Below are 20,481 nucleotides of genomic sequence, written 5' to 3' on the forward strand. Positions count from 1 at the left end.
AACGTTTGAGGTGGTAAAAATCAAAAGTCCGTACCATGCCTTGTTTGGGCGGCCGGCTTATGCTAAATTCATGGCAAGGCCATGTTATGTTTATTTACAGCTTAAAATGCCAGGTCATAAGGGGACTATCACAGTACATGGAAGCAGAAAGATCGCTTTGGAATGTGAGGAAGGTGATGCGGCTTATGCTGAGTCGGTTTGTGCCACGGAGGAGCTAAAATTCTATAAGGAGCAAGTTGATCCGGCAGACATGACTTCTTTGAAAAAGCCAACCACGGAACACGATCCGGCATTGAATTTTAAATCGGCCACAAATACTAAGATGGTTGACTTTGTTCCTGGCGATTCATCCAAACAGTTCAGCATCAGCGCTAACCTGGATCCCAAATAGGAAAACGTGCTCATCGAGTTCATCCGTGAGAATCGGGACATCTTTACATGGAAACCTTCTGACATGCCAGGTGTACCGAGGGAACTCGCTGAGCACACACTCAACATTGATCCTAAGTTTAAACCGGTCCGGCAGTTTCTCCGCCGCTTCAATGAAGAAAGGCGTAAGGCTATGGGTGAAGAGGTAGCCCGTCTATTGGCCGCATGGTTTATTGTAGAGGTCTTTCATCCAGAGTGGTTGGCTAATCCGGTGCTGGTTCTTAATAAAAACGGCACTTGGCGTATGTGTGTGGATTACACAGATTTAAACAAAGCTTGCCCTGCAGACCCCTTTGCTCTCCCTCACATTGATCAGATAATTGATGTGACGGCAGGTTGTGACCATTTGTGTTTTCTGGATGCGTATTCTGGTTATCATCAGATCAAGATGGCAATTAAGGACCAGGAGAAGACAGCTTTCATAACTCCCTTTTGAGCCTTCTACTATGTTTCCATGCCTTTTGGACTCAAGAGTGCCCAGGCAACTTACCAGCGATGTGTTCAGAATTTCCTTCATAAGCAAATTGGGCGCAATGTTCATGCATATGTGGATGATATTGTGGTAAAGTCCAGAAAGGAGGAGACATTGATAGATGATTTGAGAGAAACCTTTGACAATCTCCAGGTTTACAAGATGATGCTCAATCCAGAGAAGTGTGTCTTTGGTGTCCCGGCAGGCAAGCTCTTGAGTTTTCTGGTGTCAAACAGAGGCATTAGGGCTAATTCGGAAAAGATTGCAGCAATTACATCCTTGGCTAAACCGGCGTGTATCAACGATGTTCAACGTCTGGCCGGCCGGATTACAGCCTTGAGCCGGTTTATCAGTCACCTTGGAGAGAAGGCCATCCCTTTATATCAGATGCTCAAGAAAACAGATAACTTTGTCTGGAGCGAGGCAGCTGATAAAGCGTTCGAGGATCTGAAGAGGCAGCTAGCTGAACCGCCCGTGCTTGCAGCACCGATCGATAAAGAGCCGCTATTACTATATGTGGCTGCTAATGCCCGGGCTGTTAGCGTAGCCATTGTGGTAGAGCCCAAGGATCTTGGCAAGGAATACCCGGTTCAACGGCCGGTTTATTATATCAGCGAGGTGCTCATTGAGTCAAAGCAGAGGTATCCGCATTGGCAGAAGCTGGTGTATGGAGTGTTTATGGCAAGTCGGAGGCTTAACATTATTTTCAGGGCCATCCCATCACAGTGGTCAGTTCAGCTCCTCTGGGCGATATCATTCAAAACAGAGAAGCAACTGGCCGGATTGCCAAGTGGGCTATTGAGCTTGGACCTCATGGGCTCAAATATATACCCCGCACAACGATCAAATCCCACGCACTCGTGGACTTCATCAATGATTGGACGGAGTTACAGGCACCTGAAGAGAAAGCAGATAATACATATTGGACTATTCATTTTGATGGGTCCAAACAGTTGGAGGGCTCAGGGGCTGGAGTCATACTAACTTCCCCACGAGGTGACAAGTTTTGTTATGTCCTCCGTTTATTGTTCCCTTGTACTAACAATGCAGCTGAGTATGAGGCTTTGCTCCACGGTCTTTGGATGGCTAAGGAGATGAATTTAAGCCAGGTTAAGTGCCTCGGCGATTCAGATCTAGTGGCTCAGCAGGTGTCTGGCACTTGGAATTCTAAGGACCCACTCATAGTTGCATATCGGCGAGAGGTGGATACAGTGGCTGGTCACTTTAAGGGTTATTAGGTGGACCATATAGACCGGCAGAAGAATGAAGCGGCGGGCGCTTTAAGTCGTCTTGGTTCCCAGCGTAAACCGGTCCCGCCAAATGTCTTTCTTGATGTGTTGCATAATCCGCCAGTCAAGGTACCAATCGAAGAAGATTTGGCTATTCCTAACCCGGAGGCTCAGTTGGTGGCAGCTTTACATGCCATACCGGATTGGACAATCCCATATCTGGCTTACATGAACCGGGGTGAGTTACCAGACGATGAAACGTTGGCCCGACAGATAATCTGGCTTTCCAAGTCCATGACCATACTCAACGGGGAGTTACATCATTACAGCATTTCAGGAGCAATTCAGCGTTGTGTTTCTCCTCAAGAGGGTTGTGAGATTTTGCGGGAAATCCATGAAGGGGACTGCGGTCACCACGCTGGTTCAAAGTCTCTGGTTGCTAAAGCTTTTCGCCATGATTTTTATTGGTTGACGGCACATGCTGATGCGGAAGACTTAGTCAAGAGATGTGACGGGTGTCAAAAATTCGCCCATCGTGCGCACATTCCGGCTCAAGAGTTGAGGATGATTCCAATTATGTGGCCATTTGCGACTTGGGGACTTGATATGGTTGGACCCTTCAAGCGATCCAAGGACAAAAAGACCCATCTGTGGGTAGCAATTGATAAATTCACCAAATGAGTGGAGGCAGAGCCAGTCAGCAAGTGTGATGCAGCCACGGCGGTTCAATTCATCAAAAAGGTGATATTCCGGTTTGGCTTTCCACACAGCATTATAACTGATAATGGTACTAACCTGTCAAAAGGGGAGATGGAAGAATTTTGTCAACGTGAGCACATCCGGCTTGATCTAGCATCGGTGGCTCACCCCCAGTCTAATGGTCAAGCAGAGAGGGCAAATCAGGAAATTCTACGGGGTATCAAACCCAGGCTTATGGTTCCCTTAAAGCGGACGCCGGGTTGTTGGGTTGAGGAGCTACCTTCTGTGTTATGGAGCATCAATACTACACCCAATAGGTCTACGGGTTATACACCTTTCTTCATGGTCTATGGAGCGGAGGCAGTTCTTCCTAGTGACATCCGTCATGACTCGCCCCGTGTGACAGCGTTGAAGCTGATAATGAGAAGGCACATCAAGATTCTCTGGACCTGTTGGATGAAGAGCGTGATCTGGCAGCAGCACGATCGGCGATTTATCAACAAGATCTCCGATGTTATCACAGCCGCCGGGTTAAAACCAGAACCTTTCAAGAAGGCGATTTGGTGCTCCGGCTCATCCAGGATCAGACTGATATGCACAAGTTATCCCCACCTTGGGAAGGACCCTTTGTGGTCAGCAAAAATCTGCACAACGGGTCTTACTACCTCATTGATGTTCGAGAGCACAAAGACTCACGTCAATCGGAGGAGGAGACCCAGCGGCCATGGAACATAGCTCTCCTTCGGCCTTACTATACTTGAAGCCATAGGCTCTTCATCTGTACATATTTATGACAGTATATATATTATACAATAAACCGAAGCCTCCGTTATAAGCGGGGTATCTGTTCTTTTTCCATCCCGTGTATATTATACGAGTTTACTGACAAAGCGGAGTTTTTATTAATCCGGTCTTAGCAGTTACACGGATATAAAGAAAATCACTAGGGGTCTTGGTCATATTTGAACTACAGCTACACCTCTTAATCGGTTTTGAAACCATGAAGGGATATCACTAGGGGCTTGGTTGTTATCACACCATAGCTACACCTCTTGATAGGCATTTAGGCCACAAAACAAAAATATGTGGAGCCAAAGAGAGTGTTGCACAAAGCACAGATTCAAACATGGGCACACACTAAGCACAGCTCACAAAGTTACTTGGGGGCTCTTTTTGCAAAGCAACAAAGAGTTTGAAAGGACCCTTGTAATTGGCTATCAAGCCACGGCTTGGAAGCCTGGTGTATTCACCTAAAACCCCGGGTTAACCTGCCTTCATCAAGTAAGCCACTCCTATCCAGGTAATCCTGGTATGACCCATTGAATGTTTGACATGTCAATCTTTTATAGACCCTGAACTTGTCAAAGTTAAAACGATGATTGGTTAATTGGAGGCCCATCTTAAAAGGCTTTGTTAAATGGTTTAACTCAAAGGCCTGGCAGCCCATGAAAAGCCTCGATTTGGAGCCTGGCAGCTCGTAAAAAGCCTTGTATATTTTCCTTTTTGAGTTTTATTTGTTGAAGTTCATCAGTCTTTTTTGATAAACCGGCGTCCTTGACCCGGCTTGCTTTTCAACTACAAGTTGTCGGCACATGATCAGTTATAAACCTGTGTTTATTGACCCAGTCTGGTTTGACTAAATCACCAGTATTATAAAGAAAACCCGGTAGTTATCCCGGTACGGTTTAATATATAGACCGGCATTACAAAGATGGGGTTATCAACGTTCCTGATTGGTATTAACACCTTTGTCGTATACACCGTTGGTCAACCAATGAGGTATGTTATGTATATTGCTTTTTGTACAAACACTTCGATTATTTCATCTATGTATTGTACACTTCATGGACATTATGACCCGTCTAGCGGTAAACCGCTAGATACTTCTAAGTTGTTGTACCCAGGAACATAATTCATCATGGGTTATGCATAAATATATCCCAAAAGGTGGCACAAGTTGTCATGAGGCATTACAAAACATGCTCGATGTCATGGCAAATAACGGAGTTTTGGCTATCCTATTACAAGAAGCTTTCAAAGCGGCTCCAATGGCATAATTGTTTTTCACAAGATCGGCACACGGTGGCCAGTAAACCGGCGACCAGCTTAGGATGCTTCGTCTGGACGGTTTGATGGTTGAGGGTCAGTTGGTGTGGGCACTTCTTCATCCCTCCCCAGACACTGGAAATCAACCGTCGAGCAATCGATTCCAGTTAAAGCTTGAAATACTGCTTCCTCATGGATAAGATTGGAGGGGTTAATATCAGGAGCATAAGTGTGCTTACGCATCGGAGGCACAAGTTCTTCAACTTCATGGATGTCGGCCGGCTGTCTTTTCCTTTCAGTGTCATAAACCGGTTGAAAATGGGACAAGTCTGTATCATCACCCAGTTTGCTGGCTACTGGCCGCATCTGTTTGGTCAGCCGCCGGAGGTCATCATTATCAAAGTTTGAACCGTCTTCCTTCACACCTGGGTATCCTTTAATGATATCCTCCGCTTCAAGATCTGGAATCCAGGCTTTGGCTCGAATAAGTGCGGTTAAAGCTCCTGACCTGGCAGCTGCTTTCTTCAATTCGGCAATACGGGCTGGTAACATGGCCAATTTCTCAAGTGTTTCCTTAATCAAAGTTGGGGCCGGTTTGTTGTAAGCTGCCATGCAAATAGCCTGCTGAGACCTAGAGTACAGCTGTTCAACCAATGTATATGCCGCTTTGAGCTTCATCTGCATATCTGTACCAAGATGAGCAATCCGAGTACCTGCCAAAGATTTTTTCAATGTGCTGGTCAGTGATAAGGTTCATCGACTTGCGCAAAACACATAAGCAAACACTTACCAAAGATAGCAGAAGTCATAGCATTGATTTGCCGCTTCAAACTAGCTAGTTCATCTACAACTGGTTTCAGGGCTGCCTCGGCGTCTTCAGCTCTTTTGGTTAAACCGGATTTTTCGGTTTCCCAGTTAGCCCGATCCTTGTTGAAAGATTCCTTCAGCCTCTCCATTACGGACAGGGCTTGGGTCAGCTCCTCTTTGGCTTTTGCAGCCTCTGCCTGTTGAGACTTCACATTCTCTTGCAAGTCAGAGTTTCGAGCATCTTTGCTTCTCAGTTCAGCCTGCAACATTGAAGGTATATTAAGCAACATGTTGTATATGTTCTAAGTACAAAGCGTATAACCAGTTATGCACTTCATACTTGGGGGCTAATGCCTGTTCGCTCTAAAGTACTGCATTTTATATAAGTCTCCAGAACAATACAAGCATTATCCTGGACACTTGGGGGCTAATGTGCGTCTGTTCTAAAGTGGATGCATGGATTAAAACCCGGATTAACTTGCCCAGTTAAACCGACCTTTGGGGGTTATGCTACACCAGGTTATCTGATTATTAAAAGATGAGTCTTGGTTACAAAGACCCGGTTTATAATTAACATCATAAAACGGCCCTTGGGGGCTACTTGGGCTACTGTCTCAGCTATGAATCAATAAACAAAGGGAGACGAATTTCCCTCATATCGCTCTTTCATCAAGTTCACCAAACCGGCTTCATAGTCCCGGTTTGAGTGCAGATGGTTCAAGAAGCCAGAATGAAGCTCTTCAGCATTGAAATGAGCATAGCTTGATAAATCACTACTCCACTTGCCTTTTTCCTTAGCAGCTTGCTCTTCTTTGGCACTATGTTGAGCCAAGATGACGGGATGGCCAGGAGAGCTATGGCCCATTCCAGTAATGATAACATCGTCTCCTTGACCTTCAGTATGTTTGGCCGGTGACAATGGAGTATCAGCATTTCTCACCGGACCAGCCCGGTTTGGCTCTGCCGGTTCAACGTCAGGGGCGGCAGGTTCAGCGTCAGCTGGTTCATCGGTGTTTTTGCCCTAAAGGGGCGGTTCACCAGAGGCGGCTTCAGGATGAAGGCCCTCCGGTTCACAAGTTTGTTCCGGGTCACCTCTAGGTTCTTCTTCAAAAGTGGTCGGGTCTTCGGGCGGATTGGTGACCCGAGCTTTCTTGCTGGGTCTGGCTTTGGCCCTGCAAACAAAAACATAAAAGGATTAATATCTTATTCAAAGTTCTATGATGCATTGGAGGAAAAGGTTTTACAACTTACCCGGGCACAATTTTTAGAGGAGGGAGTTGAGTTGCTGTTGACTCGCCAGATGATGAGGGAGGTGTCACCTGATAATTTGAATCAGATGGATTAAGAGGTTGTCTGAAATAACCTGACTTGGGGTAAGAATGGTCAGGAGAAGGGGAGACCTCAGACCGGCGCTTCTGAACCGGGGTGTCAGGTAAACCGGATGAAGTGACCTGTTGGCCACTGTGCCGGGTTGTCCGGCGAGCTTCATGCTGCTGAGTCTTCAAAATAAATGTTGGATCCAAGTGAGCAAGAGGACGAGATAAGCTTACTTTCTGGACTGCTTGGCGGGTTTTTTGTGTTGGCATAGAGTCTGAACCGGAGGAAAGGGTAATTACCTCTACATCATCAGCTTTGCCTTCTACGTCCTCCTGAGGAATATCATTGTTAATGAGATGCATGAAAAGAGAGCGAAGTTATTCAAGTTCTACCTCAACTTCCGGATCATCAGTGTCGTCATCAAGCTCCATGTTGATCCGGTCAGCCGTTTTCCATTTTGACGTCCGTTTGACGGCTTTGGTTTTGGGGCGAGATGGTTTGACCGCTTTGTCCACAGTTGGTTTTACCATTTTTCTACGGTTTTCCATTTCCACAAGGGGTCATCACCCTATACATACATACACAGAAGAAGGATTACAGGTTGCACAAAATGAAAATATTAGAGATAAAAAGGAAGTATAATGCTTACAGCAGGCGGTTTGTTCTTGGCATAGAAGGGACTCAAACCGGTTTGGCTACAGACCAGTTCCGATTCATTCAGAATCTTCTTTACACCTTCAGTGACTTCTTCATCAGATAGTTGAAGGTTGCAATGGCGTTGAGGGTCGTCAACCTCACCAGTATACTCACACATTAAACCGGGACGCCGGCTTAGAGGCAAGATGCTCCAAGATATCCAACAGCGCACGAAATTCACACCTGTTAAACCATTGGCCATAAAGGCCCGGAGTTTGGCGAGTTGAGGGGCATATTTCGCCCTTTCGGCGGAGCTCAAGCGTTGCGGCATCGGATGGGTATTGGAAAGCCGGTGATCACGAAAGCCTAGAAGGGGATTTTCGTCTTCAGGCGAAGTGTCTCTGCAATAAAACCAAGTTTGGTTCCATTCCTTTGGGTGGCTGTGATGTTTGGCATGAGGAAACTCAACTTCTTTCCGCTTTTGAATCAAGACACCACCAAGTTCTGTGATCGGGCCATTTACAAACTCTGTGCGCCGGTTTAAGTGAAAGAAATCCCGGAACAGTTCTATAGTTGGTTCTTCCTGTAGGTATGCTTCACAGAAGACCTGGAAGTTGCATAGGCTGGATCTGAATTTGGCCCAATATCTTGGGGATGGAGTTGGAAATTGGCAAGCACATCCCGGTAAAACTTTGATCTTGGCGGTTTGAAGCCACGGCTTATGTGGTCAACAAAGACCACCACCTCACCCTGCCTTGGGGTCGGAGGATTTTCTGTTCCTGGAACTCGCCATTTAATTTCAGTTTTCTTAGGCAAGGAGCCGATGCTAACCATCTCATTCAGCTGAGTTTCAGTAACCCGGGAACGAGCCCAGATGCAAGCAGTGAATTGTTTGGCCATTGTGAAACGAACAAGCTGAAAATGAAAGGCCAGTTTATAAATCATGCATGATGATATGCAAGATACAATGGAGTAAGAAACATACCGATATGTGAAATGGCATAAACCGGAGACCAATGCAATAAGGGAAAAAGGTAATACCAGGACAGGGGTACTCAGACACTATTAAACCGGAGTATAACTATAAAGGTAAAGGGCTCCTCCGGTTTATCAGAGGACTAATGGTACAGATTGATTATGCAAAGTTAAACCGCCTAGGTTAGCGTGGGGAGAAACAGATTTCACAGAGACATATGAAAATTTCGGATCTAAGGTAAGACAGAAAAGCAAAAATATTTTGACCTAAAAAGGGTAAGACCCGAAACAGTTTATGAAGGACTACATCAGCTTTTGCGCATAAGGATTTATGGTGGTAACAGAAGATTAGCCACTGCAAGGGATACGATAAGTGCGAAGCATTCATGTACAGGCCAAGGAAGAACAGCACCAAAAGCTCCGATGAACTGCAAGAATCGCGAAGAGCAGGGAAACCCTAAGGGATCTAGAAAGGAAGGGGGGACTTACTGCGGCCGCGGAAGCAGCGGAGGTGTGCTGCAGAGCTCTGGTGCGAATAGGTCGATGCAGCGGCCGACGGTGAAGCAGAGGCGAGGCTTGGCGATGACGGCGGCGCTCAGATGCGAAGACGTCGCGAGGAAGAAGAAGGGAGGAAAGGAGAGCGAAAAGAAAATAAAGGGGTCCTCTGCCCCTATTTATAAGGCGAAGTGATGAAATGGCAAGTGCGGGAATCGAGGAGCCCAAAAATGGATAAGTTAATAAGGGTGTCGCCTCGGTGACTGAATACACATTAAATGAAGGTAATCTTCGACATCAACGGATGGATGACATCAGGGCGGTTTATCATAATCTTGAAGTATGACGTCACAACGGTTTACAAGATCAAGGTGAAGATATGAGGGAGGAATTTTTCTAAGTGTAGAAGATTGACATGAACAAGTTCAAACCAATCTGGGGCCTAATGTTGGGGATATTACTATTGGATGTAAACCGGCCAGGTGTAGCCAGGTTAACTCCTTGAAGATTAGAAGCCCATGAAGATGCAAGGTTGATGGCGCTTCACGAAGGCCCAAGGCCCAAAGGCGGGTTAAAGCCTGTAAATGTAAACCGACATAGTCATGTAATTTGTATTGTAAGATAGGAAGGACAGAGATCGAACCGGACACGTTTATGATCCGGCCTCGGGACTCTGTAGCCCGGCTGGCGTCAACCTATGTATATAAAGGGACGACCCGACAGCGGTTTAGGGACAGACAACAACTCAAGAGCTAGACAAAGCGGATTCGCTCCCTGTCCTTCGAAACCCTAGAAATACCAATCACAACTAGATGTAGGCTTTTACCTTCCTTGAAGGGGCCGAACTAGTATAAAACTCCCCGTGTCCCCTTGTCCGGTTTAACCCCTTTGATCTAACCCGTAGCGATGGCTCCACGACTAAGTCCTTTCACAAGGACATCTGCCGTGACAAACCCACGACAACTGGGCTGCTGGTTTCAGATGGAGAGGATATTCTGTGTTGTGTATTGTATTGGTAATTTTCAACCCAACCAATATGTATGCTTTTGCGTAGAATCTATATTTGTTTTTTTGTGTTTTTTCAAGTGCGAATGTATTTCATATGTAACTTTGTGCAGAAATATTGTTGACATTTCTTTATCTTTGTCGGCATTGTACATGAACTTCTGCACGTATCCAAGCAGAACTTCACATTTGAACGCGTTGTCTTAGGCTTGCTAACCTTAGTTTATGCAGCGAAACTTTATTTTTTTTTTAAGCATATTCTTTTCCTACATCGATTTTACATACCAGAACTTCTTTTGTAAGCTGACATGAACTTCAAAACTGTATGATTATTTGCTGGTTGCTCTTTTATGGAATACAACACGAGCACCTCCTGTCATAACATACCAGGAGTTCTGCAGTAATATTACTTGAACTTCACAATGTATGTTTTTCATGTTTGTTCTTGCTTGCACTTTCATGCAATACAACACCAACACTTCACTTCCTCTCATAAAATACCAGGACTTCTGCAGTAATATTACTTGAACTTCACAGTGTATGTTTTTCAATTTTTATTACTGCTTGCACTTTCATGCAATACAACACCAGCACATCACTTCCTCTCATAACATACCAAGACTTCTGCAGTAATATTACTTGAACTTCAGAGTGTATGTTTTTCAATTTTTATTACTGCTTGCACTTTCATGCAATACAACACCAGCACATCACTTCCCGCCATAACATACCAGGACTTCTGCAGTAATATTACTTGAACTTCACAGTGTATATTACCAGGGGATGGCATAATGTTCTGCACATTGACATGACATAACTTTGCATTGTGTTAATTGACCTATTCTAACTGTTCATGAGCCTTGCGCTCCTCCTAGGCTTTGGTGGTAGAGGTTTTTCCTTGACATGTATCTCTTCCTCTTCATCGTCCTCTTCCTCTTCATCGTCGTCTTCCTCTTCATCGTCGCATTCCACTTCCTCTTCCTCTTCGTCTTCCTCTTCTTCAACGGTGTCTTCATCTTCGTCTTCCTCTTCATCTTCCACCACTTTCTTGTTGTTGGCTCTGGGTCTTGCTTTCTGTTTCTTCTCTGGCATTTTGCTTGTCTTTTCAACATCTGCGCGCTTCGGGCATGTTCTTGCATTATGTGGTTCATACTCCTTGCATATGCTACAAAGTCTACTGCTTGCTTTCTTTGGGTGTGGTCCCTTCTTTTGTTCCATAACTTTGGGCTGCTGTTTTTGAGATTTGGGTTGCTTGACCTCCTCGGCATTGTTTCTTTCCAAGAGTATTGGACATGTCAGCTTGTTGTGTCTCGCAACCTAGTTGCACACACTGCATTTCTTGTGTCCAAGTGGCACTCTGTTCTCATCGTGCACGACAACTCTTCCTGCAGGTGGTGCCTTTATTTGAGCTCTCTTGTCACTTTTCTTTGCTGCAGTAATTTTCTTCCTACCCTTTGTTTCAGAATACAACAGCAATTTCATCGTCTCTTGCTATCACTGCTCCATTGATTGGCCATCACCATGCTTGCATTGGTTGGCTTCAGCGGCGGCATTGAGCATTTTAGCTGCATAATAATGAAAGTCATCTTCAATTTCAGCGTCCTCTTCAGCCATCCTTTCGTCAGCATCCGCTTGATTTGCTGAATGTATTGCATCAAGCTCTTCCACAAGCCTCTTGAGAACATAGTAGGCTCTGTCATATTGTTGGTCACATCTCATCGCTTTCTTGTTAACCATCAAATTCAGCTACAGCAAGATGTCTTGCTTCGATAGCCTTGAGCTGCCATCCGATGCGGTTGTGTTGTAGTCCCTTGTATCAAAGGTTGGTTGTGATCTTGCAGTCTTTGTGTACCGTTTGAGGATATACTTGTTTGGAAATTTGTCAGGCTTGAGGTAGTCCAGTATGTTCATGATGTGAAGGCAGAACATGCCTGCATTTTGTGATGAATGCAGAATACATAGTTTGTGAGCCAGCAATGAGTTTCATAAATTTTGATATGATACTACTAGTCTAGCTATTTAATGAGCTTGTTTTTTCGCTCACCTGTGTGTGTCCAGAGCTTGCATTCACACTCGTATATTTCATTCTCTGGGTTAGCTATAACCTGGAATTCATGCTTTGACCAGGAAAATCTTTCTTCATCATCATGGCCAGGCTTGTTGTGGTAGTACACAAGGTACTTGGTGGGCTCTGCTGTACGCTTTGCGCGAAATAGCGTGGCCTTTCTCATCCTATTCCTCATCTCGGTGTACACGGCTCTCGTGTACTTGATAGACATGTCTTCCTCGTAGCCGTAGTTGTTTTTGTCACAGGATTGGTCTGCACATGTCAAATAGTGAGATATTAGTCGAAGCAGAGTCATGGGTTTCATTTTTTTAAATTCAAAGTGCACATGTTGAAGGTAAAACAGAACATGATGGGGGTGTTTTGTACTTGTCATCATACCATGCTGGTCATTGTTTGCTCGTTCTCCTTCTGCATCCGAGTTTGTATGCAAGCATTGACCCGCCTAGCAAACTTGTGTAGGTTCTGGGTCCCCTTGACAAACCCTTTCTTTAGCACGTGGTTCATGCTCTCGCTTCGTTGTGTGGAAGTCATTCTAGCACAGAAAATGTTCTTGTAATATGCTGAAATCCACATCTTCCTATCACTCCAGAGCTGCATCATCATCTGGTCGTTCTCCAGGTTGTAGTTGTGCACTAGTTTAGCCCGGGCATCTTCAAACTCCGTTGGCATCAGCGGCCAGTTTAAAATAGCTGTGAACTCCTCTTTGAATGTTTTATACTTTTTGTACAGCAACGCGAGGTATTCCCTGTACTTCTTCATGATGTGCCAACGACATAGCTTGTGGACGGTGTTTGGAAATGATTGTGGTATAGCTTTTGCCATCGATGGGCATTGGTCTGCATGAATTAAAAAATGAAACTTGATTCTTTTTTTGTACCGATGGTGAACTTATGTTGTACAAGTACTTGAACTACACATCTTGGCAGTATGGTATCTAAGAATGTCACATGTATTTTTTCTTTACAGCAGTGTTGCTGAACTTCTGTGGTATCAGTGCTTGAACTTCACAGTTAGTAGTAGGTCAAACTAGTAGTGTCGCAATCAAATTTTTTCTTAGAGCATTGTTGTTGAACTTCTGTGGTGGCGGTGCTTGAACTTCACGTAAATAACTATATTTTTCTGAACATGCTACATATATTTATCTTACAGATTTGTCCTTGAACTTCTATGATTCATGTATTTAAACTTCACATTCATAACTAATTTTTTCTAAACATGTGACAGATAATTTTGCTTTCTTTGTACTGCTAGTTGGACTTCTGTGCTAACAGTGGTTGAACTGCATTCTTTACATTATTTTCAGACAAAACCAATGTACCCAACACAGACCCATAGACTGAAAAGATGATGAAACTTGAAGAGTTTTTTTTTGAACTCACCTATTAGAATGCAAGTTGGGTGCTTGTTGTTCATGCACCGTAGAAATGTATCGAACAACCACTTGAATGACTTTGCATCTTCGTCTCTTATCAGGGCAACAGCAAATATCGTTGACTGCAAGTGATGGTTTGTTCCAACAAACACTCCCAGGGGCATATGAAATCTGTTGGTCTTGTAAGTCATGTCGAATGTTACGCAATCGCCGAAGTCTTGATAGGCTCCTCGGCAGCTTGCATTGGACCAGAAAATGTTTTTAATTGACTTGTCCTTGTCCACTTGGATGTCATAAAAAAACTCATCATTTATTGCCTTCATGTCTTTGAAGAATGAAACAAGTTTCAATACATCATCCAAATCATCTTTCCTTGCATTCATGGCTTTCCTGCAAATCACATGCAAACATGCATTTGTTTATTTTTTGCTAGCAAAGGGTTGTGAGCTAGGATGCTATTTTACATTAAAGTATGTGGGTGTTTGAATACTTACTAGTTTAGCAGGTCTCATCCGGTCATGCTTAGGAAGTAGCTTCCATCTTCATTTTTAGATAGCATGGACATGATTGTTGTGTGCTTGACATCATGGTACTGCAGGAGCTTTACATACTCCAAAATAGTGGGGTCATAATTCTTGTGTGAGTGCAAAAATACCAGCATGTCATCAGTTTGCATGAGTTCGTGATTATGATTGTACTCAATGTCCACTGCCACGCATGTGTCATCCTCCTGCACCTTAACCTCATTCTTGCATTGCAGCCCGTCCTTTGCGATGTTTTGTTTCGCTTCCTATTGGCCTCTGAAACAGAAGATGTGTGTATCCCTTGGAAGGCGCAAACAAAATACTTGTGGTTGTCAATTCCTCCCGTCTTCCTGATTCCAAAACCAGCGTGTCTGGCGTATCTGTTATAAAATTCCCTTGCTTTCTCTACATCTTTGAATCGCATCTTTAGTCTTGGTATTAGATAATCCGGTAGATCCGGCGTCTGCAGAAAAAGAAAAAAATAATCCAAAACAGCACGTTAAAATGCAGTTTATGAACTTGTTATCCTGGAGGGAGTAGAAAAATTGCAGATAATACAAGATGCGTATATAAATATTTTTTTGTTTCACTTACGTGCGTGTATGATCGCAACTTTGCCGGTGTCGGCTGCTGTCCCTCTGGGATGGGGCATGGCGGAGTAATCATAGAAGGATGCAGCAGTGGATCACGAGGAGGAAGGAGGGCTGAAGATGGCCTCTTTCTTGTTTCCGTCCTTTTTGCTTGAGGTGGTTGTGGAGGTATTGCGATCCTGGTCTTGGTTTGCTCTTTTGTTTTGTGAAGCAATCCATCTACCTTATGCCCCGTACAATTCTGACTTGTAGCAGCAGCAGGATCCAACGGTGGTAGTGTGTAGAGCACTCTCCTCTCTCTCTGTGTGTGTGTGTGTGTGTTGCTTTTGGATTTGTCCTGGGATCCGGTTTAGTTGCTTCGCTTTGGCATTGATGAGGCACACCAGGATAACCTCCAGAGTTACACGCAGGACTTGAGCTAACCCCCTCCTCCATCAGCGTGCTTGGGAGTCTGCTGGTGGATACAAAGAATTTGCGGGGGATTTCCAGTGCCACCCAATTAGGTGGAGGTGCAAACTTGTGCGGATAGGGCTGTGACCCAACATCTTGTAAGTTTCCGTGTGTTTCGGGTGTCATCCATTTTTGGTCTGGAGGAGGTTGGTAATGTTGTTGCTGCGTTTGAGGTGTGACCCATTGAGGGGGTGGTGCAACGCGTACAGGCTTTGGATTGTGTACTTGCTGCTGGGAACTTCTAAGCTTCTTCATGCGTCTCTCGTCTTGCTGACATAAAAGAAAAAAAATGTCTATTAGCACACAAGTTATATCTGCATATACCTTTGTAACTGAACTTAGCATTATTCACAGCCTGAACTTCTCATATAAAAGTGGTGAGAGCCATCACACTATGCACTGAGCTAAGCATCTGCCAATGCCTTTGTACCTGAACTGAGCACCCTTCACAGAATGAACTTCACATCCTGTTTTTTAATTCTACAATATTTGATTACTTATATGTACCTGAACTGAGCACTCTCCACAACCTGAACTTCTTGTTTTGCAAAGGGGAAATACTGTCTACAGTTAAAAAACCTGAACCTTCATGAGTTTTTGAATGGTTGGACTGCTGGTGCATACCAACCTGACCTTCATGTCATATCACATGCATGTTCTATTTTCCTTTTATTTTTTTTTGCACAGAACCAGACACATACCAACCTGAACTCTAGCACACTTACTAGTTGAACTTCACATGGCTTTTCCACATGTGAATGTGAATGCAGGCAGATTTTATAGTGTTTGTAGCCTGGACTGAGTCTCACATACTACCTGAACTTCACATGCCTGTAAGCAGACAGGCAGATTTTACAATGCTGTTTTGTAGCCTGGACTGAGGCTCATACACTACCAGAACTTCACATAGCTGTAAGCAAATAACAAACCCAAGGAAGGAAGAAGTTCAACCATACCCTGGCTAGAAGTTCGACCAACCTTTTTCCAACAGCTGATAAGCCACCTTGAGAACAATTCGTCGTGGAGGTATGAGAGGAATTCCATGGCAATCCATGTCTTGTAGAGGGCGCGAAGTTCATCTGCACGAAGCAAGAAGGTCAGAGAAGGCAAGATTGAAGAAGAAGGCAAAATTGGGAGGAAGTTCATGTACTGTTGCCGCTGAATTTGAGGGCGCAGCAGATGCCGCCTCCGCGGAGGAGTTGCTCCGTTGGTCGCGCCGCTCGCCGTAGCTTGCGTCGGGCCCGTCATCTGGTCGGCCAAGGCTTCGGGTGGTGGCGATGGGACGAGGATGCGACTTCCTGAAGTCCATGGCGGCTTCGCCGCGTCCAGGCGACGCGGGCTCCCTCGCGCCGGGCGTCCGCCGTCGCTTGCTCGCCCGCGCCGGTGGCCGGCCAGGAGCTATAAACGGGGGGGGGGGGAGGCGGCGGATCCGGCGAAGATCGGCAGCCAGGAGGGGAGGAGCGGCGAGGAGGGTGGCTGGGGCGGCTCGGGATCGAGGGGATCAGGTGGATCCTGTCGAGGCATCTCAGATCGGGTGGGATCCTGTCGGGGCGACTCGGGTCGGACCGGGCAGTTCAGGGAAGTTCAGGAGGGCCCTGTCGGGCCCTATATAGAGCCTGCTGTAATCCAAATAACTATTCTAATCTTGGGATTAGAATAGTGTTGTCCTATATATATATAATAATAATAATAATAATAATAATAATAATCTATCCCTAATAATAAAGCACGGATTGACTCCGTGGGTTCACCGTCACAATACGCTTCTTATCGTGAATTTACGCTTTCTGTTTTTTTACCTACATCCGAGGTGGTACTATTCTCTCTAACCTTTTTGCTTTTTTTTGGGTGATGTATGTCCGTCCCAACAATTGATCCAGTCTATGCTTCGTAGGGCTGGATCCTATTTGGTGCACTCAGCGACGAATACAGCGTTAACCGTACAGGGCGCACACCTCCCCATGCGCAACGGGCCAGCCCACATTCCCCTTTTTTTTTAAACTGATGCAAAAAAATCAAGTGCGGGGATGACGATTCGAACCCACGCCCTAGCGGTTAAGTGTGCCACGCCATAACCACCGCGTCACGCGCCACTTTCGGTCAATTTCATTTTCTTACCTCTTTTCTTCTGTCCTTTTATTCTTTTTCTAATTAAAAGTAACTGGATTTCATGAACAATTTTTCAACTTTAACGAACATTTCCAAAATTGGATGAACTGCTTTTTTCATGTTCGATGAACTTTTTTCAAATCCGATAAACTTTTTTCCAAATCCGATGAACTTTTTTTTCAAATCTGATGAACTTTTTCAAATTCGATCAACTTTTTTTCAAATCTGATGAACTTTTTCATTTTTTTGTGTTCAAAATTGATGAACTTTCGGAAATTCATGAACTGTTTTTCAGATTCATAAATTTCAGATTCATGCGTTTTCAGTTTTGTGAACGAAAGGACGAACATCAAAAAAACAACAAACAAAGGAAACGTGAGCGAGCGATCGCAGCGAAGAAAGAAAGAGAGCGTGCTACCTGGGCCGGCCCATGTGAGGCTGCGCGCGAGCGCCCGCTAAGCGGACGGGCGCATAAGGCGCCAGAGAGGAGGTCTCGTCTCCTTCGTAGGTTAAACGTCGAGCGATGAGCTTTTGGGCTGATGTTATATTTCCAAGTTGGCCCACTTATCCACGTAAGGCAAGGCGGAGGCAGCCTACGCTGGGCTCAACGAAGCCTCGCCAGTGTGTTATGGGCCAACTGGTCCTGATGTGCTGATGTAACAACTATAGGGCCAGTATTGTAAGTCATAGTCCCACATTGCTTTTTGACATCAAATCACACCTATTTTATATACACGTGAATTGCCACAATCAACAAGCCACGACATCAATAAATAAACAGAGGATTCGCTTAAGAGAAACGAGGAAATTAACTCAGCCTCGAAAAGAAGCATGGGGTGCTTGCCGGGCATGGACATGCATGTCCAATCAAAATGCGACGCTGCCTGTGTCCCGATGAAACGGCTCGACCAGAATTATGAGCCAAATCAACCTGCTACTCTTGGTGAGACGTGTTCAGCGGAAAGATGACTAAATCTTTGAGAATAAACTTGGCACGTGTGTGTAACGTGATCACACTCGAAATCCAATTAATATGAGTGACACATTTAAAATGTGTTTATATGCCTATTGAAAATGTTATACAATTTTTAAAAATCATTCATGCATTTAAAATTGTTAGTGTGGTTTTAAGAAAAGTTTTCACGTATTAAAATAATGTTCATATAAATTGAAAAATGTTCACCCTTTCTCTAAAAATGTTCATGTAATTCTAAAAAGTGTTCACATACATACAAATATCCGTAATTTAAAAAATATTTATGCTCTTTAAAAAGGTCCATGTGATTTAAAAAGTCTTTATGTGTTTTAAATGGAAGGTTGATGCATTTTGAAAAACAATATGTACAATTTAAAAGTGAGTGGGTGTATAAGGGACGAGCGTATGGACTAGGTGTAAGCCGTAGAACGGGAAGGGCGACTGTCACGTCCAACTTGAGGAGATTAGTTTTAAAAGTACTCCTTCCGGTCCTTTTTAGTTCGCATATAAGATTTGACTGAAATCAAGCCTCATAAAGTTTGACCAACTTTACAGAAAAAAGTACCAACATTCACAATCTGAAATCAATATCAATAGATGTGTCATGACTTAAAGTTTCATATTGTATAACTTTAGCATGGCAGATGTGATATTTTTTCATATAAATGCGGTCAAACTTTGTGAAGTTTGACTTCAGAGAATTCTAATATGTAGAGTAAAAAGGACCAAAGAGAGTATTAGACATTCACTTGTGATGGCGTGGTTCAATGTCAGCTGCGAGCGGAGTAGTCGAGATTATCATCATGGGATCAACCACGTCGAAGGCATTGCGTTCTGATAGATTAAAATACTCTTCAAAATATTTAACTATCAGACACTAACTCAAAATATAACATGTTATATGTGAATAATTCCTGAGAAAAAATGTGTATAAATTTTAAATATATATTTACATGCATACCTGAAAAATTCTTTCAACGGACTATTTTTTTATGTTGCATTCATTCGAGTAAGGCACTCCGAGTAAAACAGATCGAGGCTCCAGTCATTAAGATGGCACTTAAAGTAGTCCTTGACCTCCACCTCTCCTTTCTAACTGGCATTTGCTCAGTATGATGATGAAAACCACAAGCTCGTGTACATAATAAAACTTGCAAAAGGGCGAAAGGATGAATAGGTCAATGACAATGGGGGACGGAGCAATTGTGATAACTGGCGAAATATAATTTTTGTTACCCGGTTGCAACGCACGGGCTCTTTTGCTAGTCTATCCCTAATAATAAAGGACGGATTGACTCCGTGGGTTCACCGTCATAATACGCTTCTTCCCGTAAATTTACGCTTTCAGTTTAAATTTAAAACATATAGGGAAGGTGGTCCACGCTAGCGTTTTCCGGTCAACAAACAATCAGCCAAGAACCTGTCGATGTCGTCGCTGCCCAACACCGGTCGTCTCGCGCGACAAATCGAGGGATGACTGGATGAGGAGGAGGAGCAAGTACGCAGAGCAAGGGACGAGCTTTCCGCGGTTCAGCTTCAGCGTCGGCAAGGGCAACGTACGCGTACATGCAGGAGCCCTCGATGTTCCTGTCAAGAGGCCACGGGGTCGACCGGCTCAGGGCTGTCGAGAAACGACGGTGGCGGCAACCTGGTGCTACTGTGTACACAATCCGTCCGATCTCGTTCGAAATCCCCAAAGAGGTTGGCAACAAGATCAGTTGATACCCGCCACGCAGAGCCATCAATCGAGTCGTCATGGTAGGTGTTTGTTCGTGTGGCCTCCATGATGGCGGTGATGTTCCCTCTTGCGAGCTCCACGTACAAGCTCTGGAAGGCCCTTCCTTCTTCTACTAGAGAAAGCAACGCTAAAGTGTTGGCCTGAACGGGGGAACATAATCGCCATCTCGACTCCGAGTCTGCCGTCTAGACCGATGATGTTGTTGGCGCAGAGCTAGAGAGTGCGGTGTTTTGGTCCGAGTGCGGAGTATGCGTGGTCGCTGAGTGGGTACTGTAAGTTCAGATTGGCCCAGTCACCGGAAAGTGTCCTAGAGTAAATTCTACGAATATGAGTCCACACACTGGCCCTCATCGTCACGACGGTAGCCGACTAATCTCTGTGAACGGTGACGGCTGCTGACTATTCTCCGTGAACGATGACGGTGGCCGACGCAGCTCCCATGCCCAGCGTGGAGGCAGTTCCTAGCACAGAGCACCTGGTGGCCGCCGGCTTGACTCCCTCCAAAGAGAGGTGATGCCAACCGCACGGCTCCATCCGGGGCGAG

The sequence above is a fragment of the Triticum urartu genome, chromosome 5, assembly GCF_003073215.2.
Source record: "Triticum urartu cultivar G1812 chromosome 5, Tu2.1, whole genome shotgun sequence".
NCBI classification, from domain to species: domain Eukaryota; kingdom Viridiplantae; phylum Streptophyta; class Magnoliopsida; order Poales; family Poaceae; genus Triticum; species Triticum urartu.